At 33.6% G+C, this 17,425-nt stretch overlaps 1 long non-coding RNA gene across 1 annotated transcript in view; it reads left to right on the top strand.

The window, feature by feature from the left end:
- Positions 1-14,574, top strand: part of LOC111089632 — a 23,898-nt gene extending 9,324 nt beyond the window's left edge. Inside the window, exon 3 of the long non-coding RNA XR_002613853.1 lies at positions 14,460-14,574. This is a non-coding gene — a long non-coding RNA (uncharacterized LOC111089632). The remainder of the gene's footprint in view (positions 1-14,459) is intronic.
- The last annotated feature ends 2,851 nt before the right edge of the window (positions 14,575-17,425 follow it).

Raw genomic sequence — 17,425 nt, 5'->3', positions numbered from 1 at the left:
ATAAAAAAAGGAAAGAGAGAAAGAAAAAGACAGAAAGAAAGAGAGAAAGAAAAAGACAGAAAGAAAGAGAGAAAGAAAGAGACGGAAAGAAAAAGAAAGAGAGAAAGAAGAAAACTCACAAAAAACAAGGCTGTTAAATTGAAGATATCACTATGAGAATATGGTTTGAAGATAATCCATGTCATAAGGGTTGATAACATTTGTGCCGATGTACTTTCATGTACTGTGTAATTTTATGATCATAAGGTGATTTGTATTGGTTGTTTTCTAAACTGTAATGATTATTGAAGCTGTATAAGCCTTTGAATAATGTGTTATATTTAATGTAATGTTGTCAATATATATATATATAATATCTTAGTTAAAAATTGTCTAACACCAATTTTTAATTCTCTAAGGTGGGAGTTGTAACGAATTTGTTATTATATATATTTATTTTAATATCAACGTTTGTTTGGATTAAGTTTATATTTAGAAACATGCATAGCTTATACAGTTAAATATGTATTGCGAAACTCCCGCCTATTCTCCAAAGTTGTAGAAAATTCTCGAGAGTAAGAATCAACAATATATGTGGTTACCTAAACGCTTAAATTTGTATTGTTACGTAAAACTGAAATTTCTAGAACGCCTCCACACGGCTATAAATATAACCAACGCGACTTTAACTTCAATGGATTCACATCAGACATTAGTACTTTTACGAAAACATTACTTAACGTCATTGGTGAAACTCGACCTGTAATCGGTGTGTGATCAGCGAGAACTACAGGGCTAGCTAGCTCCCTACTAAGTGAATTGTACCTATATCAACTCGTAATCAACTCGCTCATCGTGAACCCTCGATAAGATATCAGGGAAGTTTCAAACTAGAAAAAAGACTCTATATTGCTTGTAAGTTTGTGAAACTTTTGTTTATCAATCATTGTTTGTAATAATTATTTGTAATAACTGTTATTATATATTGTACTGTTGTGTGTATATTAAAACGTATTTGTGTTAAAAAAAAGAAAACTGTGTATCAATCTTGTTGGCAAATATAATAAACTGACTATATATCGGTTTTTACTTAACTACTAAATCCAAAGTACAATTTAACTACGAAATTCGAATTATCAGTTAACGCAATTTTAGGCTATTTGGAATTCTAATACGTAACATGCCGCAAAAATGCGCTCTGCACTTTGGGATAGTCAAATCCCACTACACAGTCAGATACGACTTTGTTTATTTGTATATTATAGAAGAGCCACATTAAGCAATCTGCTGTGTCCCCCTCGATGAATCGAACCTCATATTTTAGCTTTGTAAGTTCGTAAACTTACCGCTGTCCCACCGAGGAACGTCTAGCAAGAGAAGACCAAGAGATCGCGGTGGGTGCTTCTGACTGACTAGCTGCCTTCAAAATTAGGGATGGCTAGCGCAGAAATTTCCCTTATAACTTTGCGTAAATATCTATAACAAACAAGTAAACAGACTCCTGCGCTATAGCAGTATAATTAAATGTTGTTACGACTCATTTAACAGCGCACTAAAAGTTTAATTCATGGCTGTGTATAGAGTGGTGTTTGTAGGAGCGCCAGTAAAATGTAAGAGCGCATAGATCTTGTTTATTAACTATTAACTTTTTTTAACTATTCCTTTACATAAGTGAAAATATAAGCTACTGTCGTCGTCGAACGCGCAATTTTCTACATCACACAGATAGTTCTCGAAATTATTTTCTAGTTACCTTATTTTATTACCAAACTGACCTTCGAAGTACTCACAGACTGGTCAAGTATTAGCCATGATGATACATGATACTTACTATTAGGAGTGCTTCTGTGACAAATATTTGAAAGCTTCTACGATTCATAACTGAAGTTTGAATATCATAGATCACGTAAATAAGATTTAGTTAATTTCTACAACTTCTTAACTAGTGTACGTTCAATTATTTTAATTAATAGGCGGTCATATATTGAAATGCTTTAATTTTTTATTGGATGTAGATAAACAGAAAAGTGAATGTACAATTCTACAAACACTATACTGGTGAACTAATAAGCAACAGCGATACAGCAAAACTATAAAATTCTCACAAGAGGGGAAACAAAACCAGAAAATTTACTAGGATAACCCTTTCTTTTTAATGAAATTGGATATACTTTTATTCAAAAAGTGTGAAAATACACGAAAGAAAAAATATTTAGTAAACCAGAAAGTCACAAACAGAGCAACTTTTTCCGAAATTAAAGAACTTTGATACTGTACTTTAAAAAAACACAACAACAACAACATGTAAACACTCACACACACACATATATATACTATGTTTCATAGCATCTTAGGTTTTATAATACAATAAAGGGAGCAGGAAAAATAACTTTGAGGGGTCAACATTACTGTTCTTTTTGCTATTCGGCCTTGCATGGCCAGATGGTTATGGCGCTCGACTCGCAATCCGCGAGTTCGAATCCCGTCACACCAAACGTGCTCGCCCTTTCAGCCGTGGGGGCGTTATAATGTTGCGATCAATCCCACTATTCGTTGGTAAAAGAGTAGCCCAAGAGTTGGCGGTGAGTGGTGATGACTAGCTGCCTTCCCTCTAGTCTTTCACTGCTAAATTAGGGACGGATAGCGCAGATAGCCCTCGTGTAACTTTGCGCGAAATTAAAAAAAACAAAACAACAACAACAAGAAACAAACAAATTTTTTGCCATAACGTATTTGTGAATTTTGGTATTTTTTTTTTTTGCAGTATTTCATTTCGCTTTCTGTTGCATTAGATCCCACAACTGGATGTATGGTAAATGTCAGTTTTAGATGTGGGACGTTATTGGTAGAAGAGTTCATATCTGCATCAAAGTTCAAAGTTGTAGTTTCAATTTACATGTAAGGTCTGCGAATAGAAGTTAAATCTGTATTTCCACCACTATTTATATCTTAAATCTTCAGATATCGCTATTATTAGAATACATTTGTGTCGTAGTTTTACATATCAGTTTCACCTGTACAGCAATAGTGATTTTTGGCTTAATTGATGGAAATTATGCAAAATGTAATTGACTTATTTATCATAAAAATAACAAAAAACAAATCGATAGAAAACAATGGGCTTTCATCATCAAATGTTGCCACAAAAAGAGAGTTTTGAATTGATCTAGATTTCATAATTTATAATTGGATAAACTTTAATCAACATAATTAGAATAGATATAATTATAATAACTATTAAATAATGCTTTTAAGTAATATTTCTGCCTGAAAAAGGGTGCTCAACTTCTGGTTTAAGAATAATATTTTAATCGGTCTTACTTTTATGTAATCTTTACATATTAGATCGTTTGATTATTGAATATGATAGTCAAGAAAGAAAGCCAAGTAAATTGTCATTTTAATAGCCAAGTGGTGCTACTATTACTGTACAACTGATGTTTGAATACATATACGTAACAGAGTGGTACATGTTTATGGTCTACACTCCAAAATTTAATATTAAGATCTAAAACTAAAAAAAAATATCTAATACTAAATCCCTGGCTGTTCGTTTTACACGAGCAATTCATGTATTGAATTTATTAATCACGTTTAGAAGCAACACTAAAGAGAACAATATTTTATAAAAAAACAACATATATCATGTTAGTAAGCATGGTAGTTCTTGTCATTTCAATTTGTAAAAGAGACGTAATGATCCGAATATCATGAGATTTGAGGTAAAAGAAAAACTTAGATCGTAATAAGAAACAAATGGGAAGCACAGCAATTTGTATTTGTACGAGAAATATTGCAAATCGGGTGAGCTTAAAAGAGAGAAACTACACGCTGGGTATGATAGAAATAACCAGAACACAAATCAGCTTCAAAGAAGTTTAATGTTTCAGGAGTGATTAATAGAGCAAACATTAGAGGTGTTTCTATGTCTACTTGCAATATATTACGACAAATGTATTTGAAAGCGTAATTTCAGAGATAACTTAAAGCATGGAAATAGAATGAATTTGGTTAAGGAATAGATTGCCAAACTATGTATGAGCAGAAGAATGATAGAAGTGTACCTAACACTATGATACTTAAGATTTACTAGATTAAATCAGCAACCCAGTTTGGTGTAGGCACCAAGCTTGAAAGGAGAACAATAATATTTTTAAATCTATTCTTTACGTACAGTATAGCTTTCAATTCGTTTATACGGTCACAACTTGCAAATACTGAGAAACTCAGTCTAAGTTCTTACAAATAATTTAAAACCCAATCTAATGTATTATTATAGCGAATAAAATCGCATTGTTCTTAGAAAAAATATCCTTTGAAGAAATGTTCAGCTGTGTCAGGGTTAATTACGTGATTTTTATTTTCGTTTGTTTTCACATCAGGATTATCTCAATGCCACTACAATCATTAACGCAGTACACTCGTTTAAATACGAATAGATGTTAAGCACGACCGAGAAACAAAATAGTATTTAAGCTAATAAAAAAAATGTCTGAGAAAACTAAATGTGTGCTAATAAGTTTAAGAAAAGAATACTTTACCAATATTGATGGCCCGGCATGGCCAGGTGGTTAAGGCACTCGACTCGCAATCTGAGGGTCGCGGGTTCGAATCCCCGTCACACCAAACATGCTCGCCCTTTCAGCCGTGGGGGCGTTATAATGTTGCGATCAATCCCACTATTCGTTGGTAAAATAGTAGCCCAAGGGTTTGCGGTGAGTGGTGATGACTAGCTGCCCTCCCTCTAGACTTTCACTGCTAAGTTAGGGACGGATAGCGCAGATAGCCCTCGTGTAACTTTGCGCGAAATTCAAAAACAAAAACAAACCAATATTCATTCCGTCATAGGTGGTTACAGTTATAAAATAGCTGTACACGTATGACCAACTACGGTAGACCAAAGCAACTTAATATATTCTTAACGACCACTTTCGAGTCTATAAAAGACATAATTTAAAAGTGTTATGAGTGATGTCCAAAATAAGCATTTCGATAAATTAAACTGATAGACTCACTGGCTATTGTACTTCTTATGCGTCACTCGCCTACTCTAGATCCTATACAACAATCCGGCAGTACAATTAATAAGATCATTGAGACGAACATTTCAGTCTAATTCCTTGCAGTTTATCTTACAGGGTTTTTACTTCTCACCCATTTGGATGCTTTTTTTTTTACCCGGCGCCATAACAGTGGTTCAAGAAGTTTATTTGGCGATATTTAGTGCTCATTTAGAAAGGCTTTCTGTTCTCGTTACAGCAAGAAATTGTACCAGAAGTATTCAATGTATTCACGTTGAAACTTTCTCTATGTACTCTCATTCCATCGTAAATACACCATAGTCATTGAATGATGATCTACTAAGTGCTATCTTAACATTCCTTAGACTTTAGCTCATCTCTCGGAGATGACGTGAGTTATGTGGAAAAAATCTCTATATTAACATTTTCCCGGAAGGATCTTAATTGTATCATCAAGAAAGTTTTTTTTTCTGAGTGTTTATATTTAAAACACTTCACACAAATACATTCGGTAGGAACTAAATCCGCCAAAAAGAAAATACAGTACCTTAAAATTCTGAAAATAAAAATGGAAAAATATTTTGTTTGTTTGTAGTTAAGCACAAAGCTACACAATGGGCTATCTGTGCTATGCCCACCACGCATATCAAAATCCGGTTTCGATACCTGTGGTGGGCAGAGCCCAGATGGCCTATTGTGTGTAGCTTTGTGCTTAACTTTAAACAAACAAATTTACCACTGTGCTACTGAGGGTCAAGAAGAATAAGTTAAATGTGTAAAACAAGTATGAACACACGTTACAAAGTTTTGTTTATAGATGGAAGGGTAGAGCTGCCAAAGTGTCCTCAAAGGCAAATAACAGTTTTCTTAAAAAATAAATAGATCGAAAAACTTCGAAGATTGTTGTTTGAAATGATAAGTAATCTATACTAAGTTTTATCACATTATTCTTTTTTTTTTTTACAGAATAAAATAAAATTTCCTTACGGTTCTTTAAAACACAATGGGAAGTTTTGAAATTATTTCAAGTAATGATAATTTGCTTGGTTAAAAACCATCTTCAGTTTTAACCTAATTACAGTTCGTTTGATTGTTTTTGTCTCATTTATCTTTTGTTTCACCGTTGCGTATAGTCAGTTTGAGATCTAATGTTTTCCTTTTATTTATTCATCACGTTTTGCTAAAACTTTCGTTACAGCACTGAAAATTATGTTGAGCTTATTCTACCTATATTGTATTGTATGGCCTGGTGGTTAATGCACTCGAATCCCAGTTTGCAGCCGCGGGATCGAAACCAGTCCCCATACATGCTTGCCCTTTCAGCCATGGGGTGTTATAATGTGACTGTCAACCTCATTATTTGTTATTAAAGAGTAACTCAAGAGTTGGCAGTGGATGTTGTTGTTGGCTAGCTGTCGTACCCATGGTCTATCACTTCAAAAATTAGAGACAGCTAGCGCAGATAGCCCTCGGGTAACTTTGCGCGAAAATTAAACAAACAAATAATTGTATATAATTTGAAATACGTTGCAGATGGAATAAGACCATTCCGAAACGTTCAATAAACACGTTTCTAAGCATTTTCGTGATCCTACGGTTTATCTGTTGAAACATGTTTATTCTGAGGAAAGCTATCGTGAAGAAGGTAGATGAAACACCACATTTCATCATGATGTGAATGCTGTAGAACAAAAGATCTAGCTTAAAATGTTCAATGCAAAGAAGTGAAGCTAGATAATTAGTAAAGGCGCAAAAGAATAATAAAGATAAGATAAAGATTTATTAAGAAAAGTTACAGGACGTAACGAGAAGTTTCCAAATCACACAAGGATGGGTATATGTACATATGGTTTAGTCTTTGAGGTTGAGGCACCTTTGTCACTTTATGATGCTATTCAGTTGCACATTGGAAAATATGAGGTGTTTAACCTTAAAAGGTGTGTTCATCCTGGTATGTATATAAAATATAATTATATATAAGATTATTAAATTAACATAAGATTTGTTCCTGCCTGGCCTAGTTATGTCACAGCTAAAACTCCTTGCTTTAAGTGTTTGTACTGATCAGGTATTTTAAAAACGTTGAGAAACGGTGGATGTGTGTCTCGTATGTCATTAGGACTATTTGACGTATTGGGAGTTTCATTACTTTTTGGTTAGTTAATAAACCTTTATGCTGTTTCATAACCGATAATAGGACCGCTAGAAGTCCTCACACGTTTTAGCAGTTTATCATTTATGATAAGAAACTTTTGAGAACGTTATTCTACGGTTTTTGCAACTATATCTATATATTAAGGAGTTTTATTTTCAATTGACTCTTCCAAAAGAATGCATTATACACCAGGAACCAATATTAGAGTTTGTTTTAGCGCAAAGCTACTCAATGGGCTATCTACATGCTGTCCACCATAGGAAATCGAGCGCCAGATTTTAGTGTTGTTAAGTTCGTGAACTTACCGTTGACCCCTTGGAGGACGAGTCATTATTAAACCAAAGAATTAATGCAAATACTATCACGCACGAAAATAAACACTTTTTGTAGACTATTCTTTTGGAAGTTGAGAATAATTTGTTATGATATTATCTTAACAATATTTTGGAATTTTGGATAAAAAATACATAACAGAAATTGAAAGAAGCCCGATATCTTAAACACAGACTCAAAATGAGCTGAAGACTGGAATGTGTAGTATTGTAAGTAACAAATCTATTTCAGAATTCGTGTTGAACAGCATTTTACCTCTAATTTAGGTTCAATACGGGTTAAATAGGCTGTATTTACACACATACACATATATAGGATTGTACACGTTATATTAAAACGATTTTGAACATGCGAATGACTACGTTATGTGACAATCACAGCCAATATAAAGTCACGGTGGAATGGCGTGTATCAGAACTATATTTTGACATTGTTTGACGTCTTTTTTACACAGTGTAATGCCGCCAAAAATTTAAGAAGTGTATATAATAGCCCTTTCTTAGCAAAATATTCATACGATCAGATCATAAAAACGTGTTGAGATCAAAGATTTAGAATTCCCAAAACAGGATATCTCTTGTATTTAATGTCACTGGAAAGCAGAAGAATATGAATCAACTTGGAGTACCACGACCACCCAGAAAGAGCCCGCAAAAAATCACACCCGTGTCGCAAGGTGCGGCGTCTTGAAACATGTGAAAATCCACGAACACAAAGGTCAGTGGAAAAAAACTGTCCATGTACACCATGTACACAAGTCTTGTGTGTATAAGTTGCTTCTACGACATATTAGTTGAACCGTCACATAGCTCAAGCATCTGGAGAATTAAAATGAGCATTCATGCTTATTTCATGCCAAGACATACTGATCACATGGCCTGATGGTTAAGGCGTTCGACTCCTAATCTGCTGGCTGCGGGATCAAAAACCGGCGCCTAATACGCTCGCCCTTTCAGCCTTAAAGGCGTTATAATGTGACGATTAATCCCACTATTGGATGGTAAAATACTATCCTATGAGTTGAAGCCACCGCCAGTTAGTTGCCTTTCCTCTCTAATAGATAAAATATGGAAAAACATCAAGAATGAGGGGTATGCATTGGACATGAAATTATAGATGCATAGTTGTTTTAAAGAGCATGAATGTACATGATGACATGAACATTAACCACAGGATGAGGCTCCTAAATAATTGTAATATTACCTACTCAGCCCCTGTAGTCATTTTACATATCCACTATTTTGTTTTGTTTTGCATTTAAGGTGGGTGTAGTATTTCAGCTAATAACCGAAAGTATTGTGAGCTTAGTATATCTTCCGTTTCTCTATAGATTTGAGATTTAAATTCCCATATAACATAAAGTAAAACTCTGGCCACGTTAAAGATAAAAAATTCTGCAATTTAATTTTTAGTGCTCCACGTGATTCGTGACAAAAAGAGATTTGATAAAAATAGTTATAGTATTCTAAATTTTCAAAATCAACATACTTAATTTTTCCTAATATGGTCTCAAAAATATTTTAAATTTAGCAAATCCTGCCAAAGGTTTACACCAACCAAAGATTGCTTTGGTTCGTCTACTATGGTTACCATGAAAAGCTACATTTAAAGCTGGTGATGACAGTATATCAACTACCACATGCTCCTTTGCTGGTTACTTTATTATTGGCTACATGTATTGTCCTAGGTTGTTAGATAATGTTTTTGTGTTTTACGTAGTGTGTATAACGTTCAAGCTTGTCTCCACAGCCTAGCTTTTATTTCAGAGTAAATTTATGCATGTATTCTATTTTAAAGTTTTGTTCAATCTGATTGCATAATGTGGAGTTTTCTATTTTAGCTTACTCAGTTAATTTGGCCTCAAATATATTTGCATTAACGATCCTCTCCAGTCCTTTTTTGTTCGACGAATAGTTTACCACTGTATTTTAACTGATGGTGAGTATAATTTCTAGTCCTTTTTTTAACATTCAGCTTACGATGTATTGTTTTATTTATTGCAGATGTGAACATATTCCAATTTTGTGTTTGTTCAATCACTAGACTACTACTGCTTTATGTACTGATATTGAGCATAATTTCTAGTCTTTCTTTCTTCAGCTTTTAGTATATTGTTTTATTGATTACTGATGTGCATATCTTTCAGTCTGTGTTAGTTGAACCAAGAGTGTTGTTCTTTATTTTTATTTTATATGGTTTCCAAATGATGCCGTGCTTTATCGAATGGTAACACAGATAAGATAGAGCATATTACTTCTACCTATATAAAAATACGAAACCCTCTAATGAAGTGCTTTCGAAGGGTGGACCTTTCTTCATCATTTTGCCCCTGACACACATATCAGACATGCGTCTCTGCATGAAAAACATTGCCTGATGTCCATGTAGATCACGTACTTGTGGGGAAAAAATTCCAAAGCAAAACATGTCAACTGGAAACTTTTTGAATACTAATTTTATAGACTTTCAGGAAATTTTAGACGGGAAAATTATATAAAAATGAATTAAATCACAAAAATTAGCTCAAATGTACTACAAGAAGGAATACTTTAATAATAAAAAGTCCATTATCTATTCGAAGTCATAGGTTGGCCTGGGCGTCCCATGTCAAAATCATGATGAATATGATAGTTTCCGCGTGAATGTTGGCTCCCGTATGTGCTAGTTCGCATGTTATTATGGAAACATTCGTCGCTTAACTAGCGGTCACGAACATGTGTGTGTGTCACGAAGTCAAACAGTTTTATAATCAAAGGATTCTAGGAAAGTTTCTATAAAGGAAAACAGTCTCATCATAAGCTGACATATACCCGGTTTCATTTCTAAATGAGTTGTTGCTGCAAGTAATAAACGGAAAGTTTTCGTGAAAGATTTGTTTGTTTCAGCGCAAAGCTACACAATAGGCTATTACGCTCTCTCCATCACAGGTAATCTAACTACGGATTTTAGTGTTGAAAGTCTGCAAACTTACCGCTGACCCACTTAGGAATTCTAAGAAAGGATTAAAATTCTTAGAATTTTTGTTGTTGTTGGCAAAAACATCTTCAATGTCAAATTACACGACTAACTGTGTTAAATGGGTAAATCATAATAGCAATATATTTATTTTAGCTCACAAGTGTATGCATATTATTCACAATCCTTAATGTTCAAAGTATATTCACTGTGAATTCAAATGGTTTTTACTTATACTTGCAGGCTTTTTAAGTTCATTACTGATTGCAACAGACTGTTGGAGCAGGTCAGAAACGTGTCCATACCAGACGAAGACAAGAACAAGAATAATGTAAGTATACTAAACTGATAAACCTTCATACATCAGGTTAAAAAATACGTCACCAACTACACATAGGCCCCCATTGGCACAGCGGCAAGTCTGTGGACTTTAACGATAGAAATCGGGTTTCGATACCTGTGGTGGGCACAGCACAGATATCCAATTGTGTAACTTTGTGCTTAACTACAAATACACTATACACACAAAAAGACTTGCACGAAAATTTAGAAAACTTTACCAGGAGTCAAACGAATAAAGTTATTTTCTTTTCTAGTTCTGGAGGAGTGAAATTTAGTACTTCTTTAAATGAGACACGGTGGCTGATCGACAATTAAAGATATGTCTTACAATATACTGAGATATCATTCTATTGCGTTAAGATAAAGCTTTTCAGGTTACTATTTTAGAAATACCCTGTTTGGTTTTTAATTTTACTGAAATATATTCACTACTTACAATCTGAGAAGCGAGGCATATACTACAAGTATCGTCTAATGAAATAATAAAGCAAATAAAAAAGCAACAATTTATTTTTACCCAGGATGCTCTAAAATATTCAAAATTAAAAACAAAACTTATATAGAAATTCCTTATAAAAATTTTCGTGATGAATATTTTATTTTCAACAATAAAATATGGGCTTGAAATAAAATGTATTAAACATAAAAGTAAATTCTTGTTAAAGGTTTAACCAGAAGAGTTGTATAATAATATTCCAGAATTCCGTGAAAGGTTACCCTATTATGTTTTCGAATATAAGAAAAATAGTTTCTCTGTAAAATTCTATACATTCTGCATTCTAAGTATAAATGGGCGATACACGACTTTAATTGGAAGAAATAAAATCCCACATATTTGAATTGCATGAAATAAAATTCAAATTCGAGTTCAATGCAATAATATTAAATAAACTTGAAAAATTCCTCCCCCAAAACATCGACCGTTGAAAAAAGATCTAGCTCGGCAAAGTTATTTTTTCGGTTCACGTTTTCTTCTTATTCTGTTTTTTTTTTACTAGGGAACTCAATCAATGAAACTTGGCCTAGCGGTGGATTCCAGTCATACTCCCCATGTTTTATCTCCTTCTAACTTTCTCGTAAGTCAGCTGTGATTAATGCGGTTGAGTGTCAGTCATTTCCAAACAAAACTCATTAAAAAGTTGTTGTTGTTGTAACTTCGAATTCCAGACATTTTAAGATGCACTTCCATTCCTCAGTAGCGTCGTTGTTTTTCAGGGTTGTTCATGAGGAAAAGTCGATACGACCGACAGCTACTCAACATGACTTATGCATTAGAACACACGTTCAGGTTTGAGTAAGAGAATAAAAAGAAGAGCCTGGCTTGAAACAGATAATATGGGTTGATCAATGTATGTCAGCGTTGGTACGAAAACAAAAAACACTGAATGCACAAACTCCAAAAACGTGAGGTACATTTCTCTGCTATTTTCGAAGATAATTAAAGCTTGTGGATCAGATTCTGATATATTATGTAGGACATTTTATGTAATCCGTGTTGAAAATATTTTTAAATACCAAAACACACGCACACATAACAAGATAAAGACGTTATATGCTCATCATTTTAAAGTCTCAATTCATTGTTATTCACTTGTGTGTTAATTAAGCAACATCCAGCTTTACAGGCTATAAATACTATTTGTTGTTGACACTATTATTTAGGTTTACTGGATAGTAAAGAATATCATAAATTAATTAAGCTTATCATACAGCGCTACTTATTGTTGTTGTTGTTTGTTATTTAGCACAAAGCTACACAAATGGCTATCTGTGCTCTGCCCACCACGGTTATTGAAACTCGGTTTTTAGAGGTATACGTCTACAGCCTAGCAATTTAGATGACTTATTACCGATTTTTTTCATTCATAAACAAAATTAGGTAATGGTGTTGTCTCACTCAGCGCATATTCGCCTAAGAATGCTTTTATTAAAAAAAATAGATAAGGACGAGGATGGTCTAGTAGGTAGCTTGCAGGTCTGCTGATAAAAAGTTTCAAGGTTTGAACCGCGATATTTCGCTGAACACGCTCCGATCTTTCACCTGTGGGGATATTGTAAACGTGACAGTCAATTCCACTATTTCGTGTAGGTGCCTGAGTTTAACTTGTCTCTGATCTAACTGCTTAGCCCCCCCCCAGTGGCACAGCGGTATGTCTGCGGACTTACAACGCTAAAATCCGGGTTTCGATACCCGTGGTGGGCAGAGCACAGACAGCCCATTGTGTAGCTTTGTGCTTAATTACAAACAAGCAAACTAACTGCTTAGCTCATCTGTTGAACAAGGTGTTGTTCACATTAAAAACACTAAAACTGACTTTCAGATGGAATGTAATTTAATGGTAGTGATGGACTGACTAATCGATTACATTTTAATGAAAATAAATTAGAGGTCAACGTCGAGCTTAATAACTTTTGTTTTATGTCTTCTATATTTTAAAAATAGTCTCTGTGAATACGTGTGATGACATGACGTAAATATATTCTAGGAAGGAAGACTTAAGGACATGCAAATTGCTTGATTTTGCTATTGAAATGTCAGAGTCTTTTGACAGCCAAGTGATTGCGTTCTATGCACTTCATTTAGATTCTGTGGGTGCTTGCGCGCAAATGAAGATCTTGATATCGTATTTTAAGATTCAAAATACCTCTAAAGGTTGGTAAAAAGATAAACTGATTTAAAGAATGTTGAGTTAATCAGCATCTGCTTCAGTTACTAAAATAATAAATATTCAGTATACTGGAGGCTCGAAACAGGGTGTAAACCAGCTTGTTTGTTCTTTGTTCTCAAGATATACCTGGAACAGTGTGGTTCATGTGTTGTTTTTCGTTCTCTTATCATCTGGAGTTGGAAGCGTTAATAACGGATATTCTCACCGGAAAGAATGAGAACGATGAGAATAGAGTGTGAACGTACAATCTATTATCTTTAATCTTAAAGGTCAAATATCACGTTTACAAGTGATATATGTGTGAGCCAAAGGCTTAATTCAACACCTTTATCGAGAGCCTTCTCTTTACGGTATGTGATTCATCACCTTAAATTAATCATTTGGAAAATTAAAGTTAACCGGATATTCGTTCTCAATTAGTCTTTATAAATTATTTTCCTCTCTGCCAAATTTACACCAAAGCTATTAAAAATACAAATAACTGAGATAAAAGTTTAGTATTGTTGCGTCTTAATATTTCTTCAAATGAAATTTATAGTAAAGTCTGTTTTTTTTGCCTGGGTATTTTTCTATGAAAATTACAGGTTTCAGCATCAGAAAGTATTATATAATTGTAGTTATGAGATTCGTATTACTGAAATGTGCACCTTGTGTCTGCCTACTTTGGTTAGGGAATGAAGATTTATTATGACACGATAGTGCATAAGTGCAAGACAAGACCGCAGTTACAGATCTTCGTTATTGTCTTACACTTCCGAAATAACGAGTGCAGCATAACCATTCTTGTTAAAAGAGCACATGAAACACGAGAATTACTTGCTAACGTAAATGGCCATGCTTCTAACCGTTCTCTATTTATGCGACAATAACGCTTGTAATTTCTAATCTACTATTAGTTCGTCTTATCAGACAAATAGAAACAACGAGTTTGTGCATGTACTGCTCATTGGAAGCATCTCCGTTGCCATAAGTAAAATTACAATTATAACACTGTGAGATAGCGAGTTTTTTTATGATTATGCTTGGGTTTATCGTTCATTTACTATTTCCTTCCATCGTTTAGTTTATCTATGAATTTTTAGTTACATTAAAACGTTAACTCACATTCTAGCTAATCATTTGTATTTTGAGATATACATGTGTATAATAAAACTGACACCAGATTCCCTAGCGGTGACGTACAGATATTATTAATGTAGCAGAAGAATATGTAAATTTATAATCACACGAGGTTGTACTCTCGTGGCCTACTCTGTGAATAAATACCCCACCAAAAGCTTCACTAAGAGAGAGAGTCATGAGAGAATTAGTGAGTTATTGCTATTTATCATTCGATATTGATATTGAAAGGTATTTTTGGAATATTGTATTTGCTATTTTTTTTAATTAGGTTTTTTCTTTCTGGTTCTTTTCCCTGATTCTATTGTATTCTAAATGTGTTTTGGTAAGTGTTGAATTTATTTCTAAGTGTTGTTATTGTTGAATCAATTGTTTTCTATTGTTAAACCCTGATTGTAGCGGCATGTTCATTTTAGACCGTTAAAAGAGTACACCATGAAGTTTGTACCCATAAAGAAGTGTAATATCAAAACATGGTATATCATGTATATACCCTTTTACTTTTACGAACCTTAGCTCACTTTATGATTTTACCCTGTTTACAGTAGATATGCTCTGGAACTGGGCATTCACCTTCATTAATGTCCATAAGTATTTCCCAAATGCAGATTCCGAAAATAGTTTGGAGATAATAAAGCGAATACATACATCAAAGAAAATTGAAAGAAACGGAAATGAACAAAAACAAACAAACAAACAAGTATTTATTCATATACATCGTAAAACTTTAACTGGCCAGCTTAGATATCTTTTGTAAACACTTTTGTGTGCTGAGGCATAAGAGCAGGTGGAAATCATGTCTATATAAGACGAAGACAAGAGCAATAATAATTATGATATCATACTATTAGTTAGACCAAGAGTCGATAGTGCAGTATCCCACAATTCTTAGATCACCTACTTCAACGATCATTCTCAATAAACATATTCGAGAGAGATAAGTCTTTAACTCCTACTACTTATAGAAACCTCTGTACCACTCTTTGAAATACGTATGATTACACTCCAAGAATGCATAACACAGAAACCGGGCCAAGAAAGTATAAGTTATATAGAACAATTGTTGTGAAATGTAAACCTTGACTCTCTAAGATAAAAGATTAGTGGAAGCATTTGGTCTTCCCACATCCGACTTATAAGTACGTCGTACATACACGCTGAACACCTGCACGAAACTTTAGAAAATAAAATTAGCGAAATACATAGGATACATCTGAATAAAGATATTTTCTTTGCAAGTCATGGAAGGGTAAAATATGATTATATTTCCAATCATCACAGAATTATACTTTACTCAAGTAAGCTAATCTCATCGCTCAGTGTATGTTGTTTTCCAAATGATATACATTTCGTAAACTAGCTGACAAATATCTGTTATCAGTTTTAATTCCTAAGTTTCCTAAATATTGAAAGTTTATAATATCTTTTGTCTTCGTCTCGTTAAGATATTATGTCAACCATTACTTGTTGCACAATTTGGCAGAAGGAATGTACTGAGACAAATTAGATTATTACATACATTAAAGCAAACAAATTTTATTTAGAACTTAACGAGTTCACTATGATTCTTCGCTTTAGTTTATCTGTAAAGCACAAGTTTTATTACATTATAACAAATCAAAAATAGAAATTATGTAAAATTATATTAAATAAATGCAAATATTATGTGCTAGCCTTTGGGAATAACAGAAATGAAAGTAGCTTTTTTGATGAGACTTATTTTTGCAAATGCTAAAGTTAGTTTTAAATCATGTTGTTTAATCTGACAGAATTAACTTAAATCTGTTTAGAACTTAGGTGTGCATAATAAGTATAATGAACGTTGTTTACTTGTCATATATAGTTTGTATACTTAGGTGTTTATTCAAAAGGGCTGGCTTTGTACCATGATTGTATCGTTCAAAATAGGGTAAAAACAGCATTATAAATATTGAAAGATAGGAGAAAATTCGATAATGGATACCTAGCGTCCATATAAGAAGAACCTTAAATATATTTGAATTAATCTATATCATTTTGAAGAATCATCAGAACATAATATTGTGTTAGTATTAAGTCACTCAAGTTTTCCTGATGTACTTCTTTATATGATATATTTAAAATTCATAACTCATTTTAGGCCAATTTCATAAGAGATACTTCAGATATGACTGAAAAATAATTTACTAAGTTAGAGTCACAAACTTAGGCAAAATGTTTCATTAATAAAGATATAATTGAAAGAAATAAAGAATTCATGTAATCAAGGATCTAAATAAACGCTCGAAATAAACTAGGATGGTAATGTTGGTTCAACGTCTGTTAAGAAAATATACTCCAAAGATGTGCCATAACATGGCTGATATAAGGAAATAACATAACCTGATGTGGGATGGTCTTCTGTGGGCATTGATATTCGCAATAAATGTTGTGCATGTGGAGATGTTAGTTTGTGGCAGATTTCAACTGAAAACGATAGAAGATCCATAACATTTAGTGTAACCATACTGGGGTGTGAACTGAGGACTTGATTCAAAATGTCGTGTGAAAACGATAGAAGATCCATAACATTTAGTGTAACCATACTGGGGTGTGTGGGTAGCATTGTCTCAGACATAGAGGCTCAGTATTGTTAGTGTCCTGGATTAGTCTTATGTGGACTGCATTCGCGAATTGCTTTTGACATTTATTCGCTCAAATAGACGAAGTCGTGATCTCAAGAACACTTCTCAGTCACTGCATGGGAGCTGCGTTCTGTTTCGCTACAGACATGACAATAATCTGTGATGGCTTAAACTCCAATTATGACAGGTGGCATTAAAGATCTAATACTATATGGATCTCCAGTACATAAGTTCCTCACCCAACGTGTG

Source organism: Limulus polyphemus, unplaced genomic scaffold, assembly GCF_000517525.1.
Source record: "Limulus polyphemus unplaced genomic scaffold, Limulus_polyphemus-2.1.2 Scaffold125, whole genome shotgun sequence".
Classification (NCBI taxonomy): Eukaryota; Metazoa; Arthropoda; class Merostomata; order Xiphosura; family Limulidae; genus Limulus; species Limulus polyphemus.
This window is presented reverse-complemented; position numbering and strand designations above follow the sequence as displayed.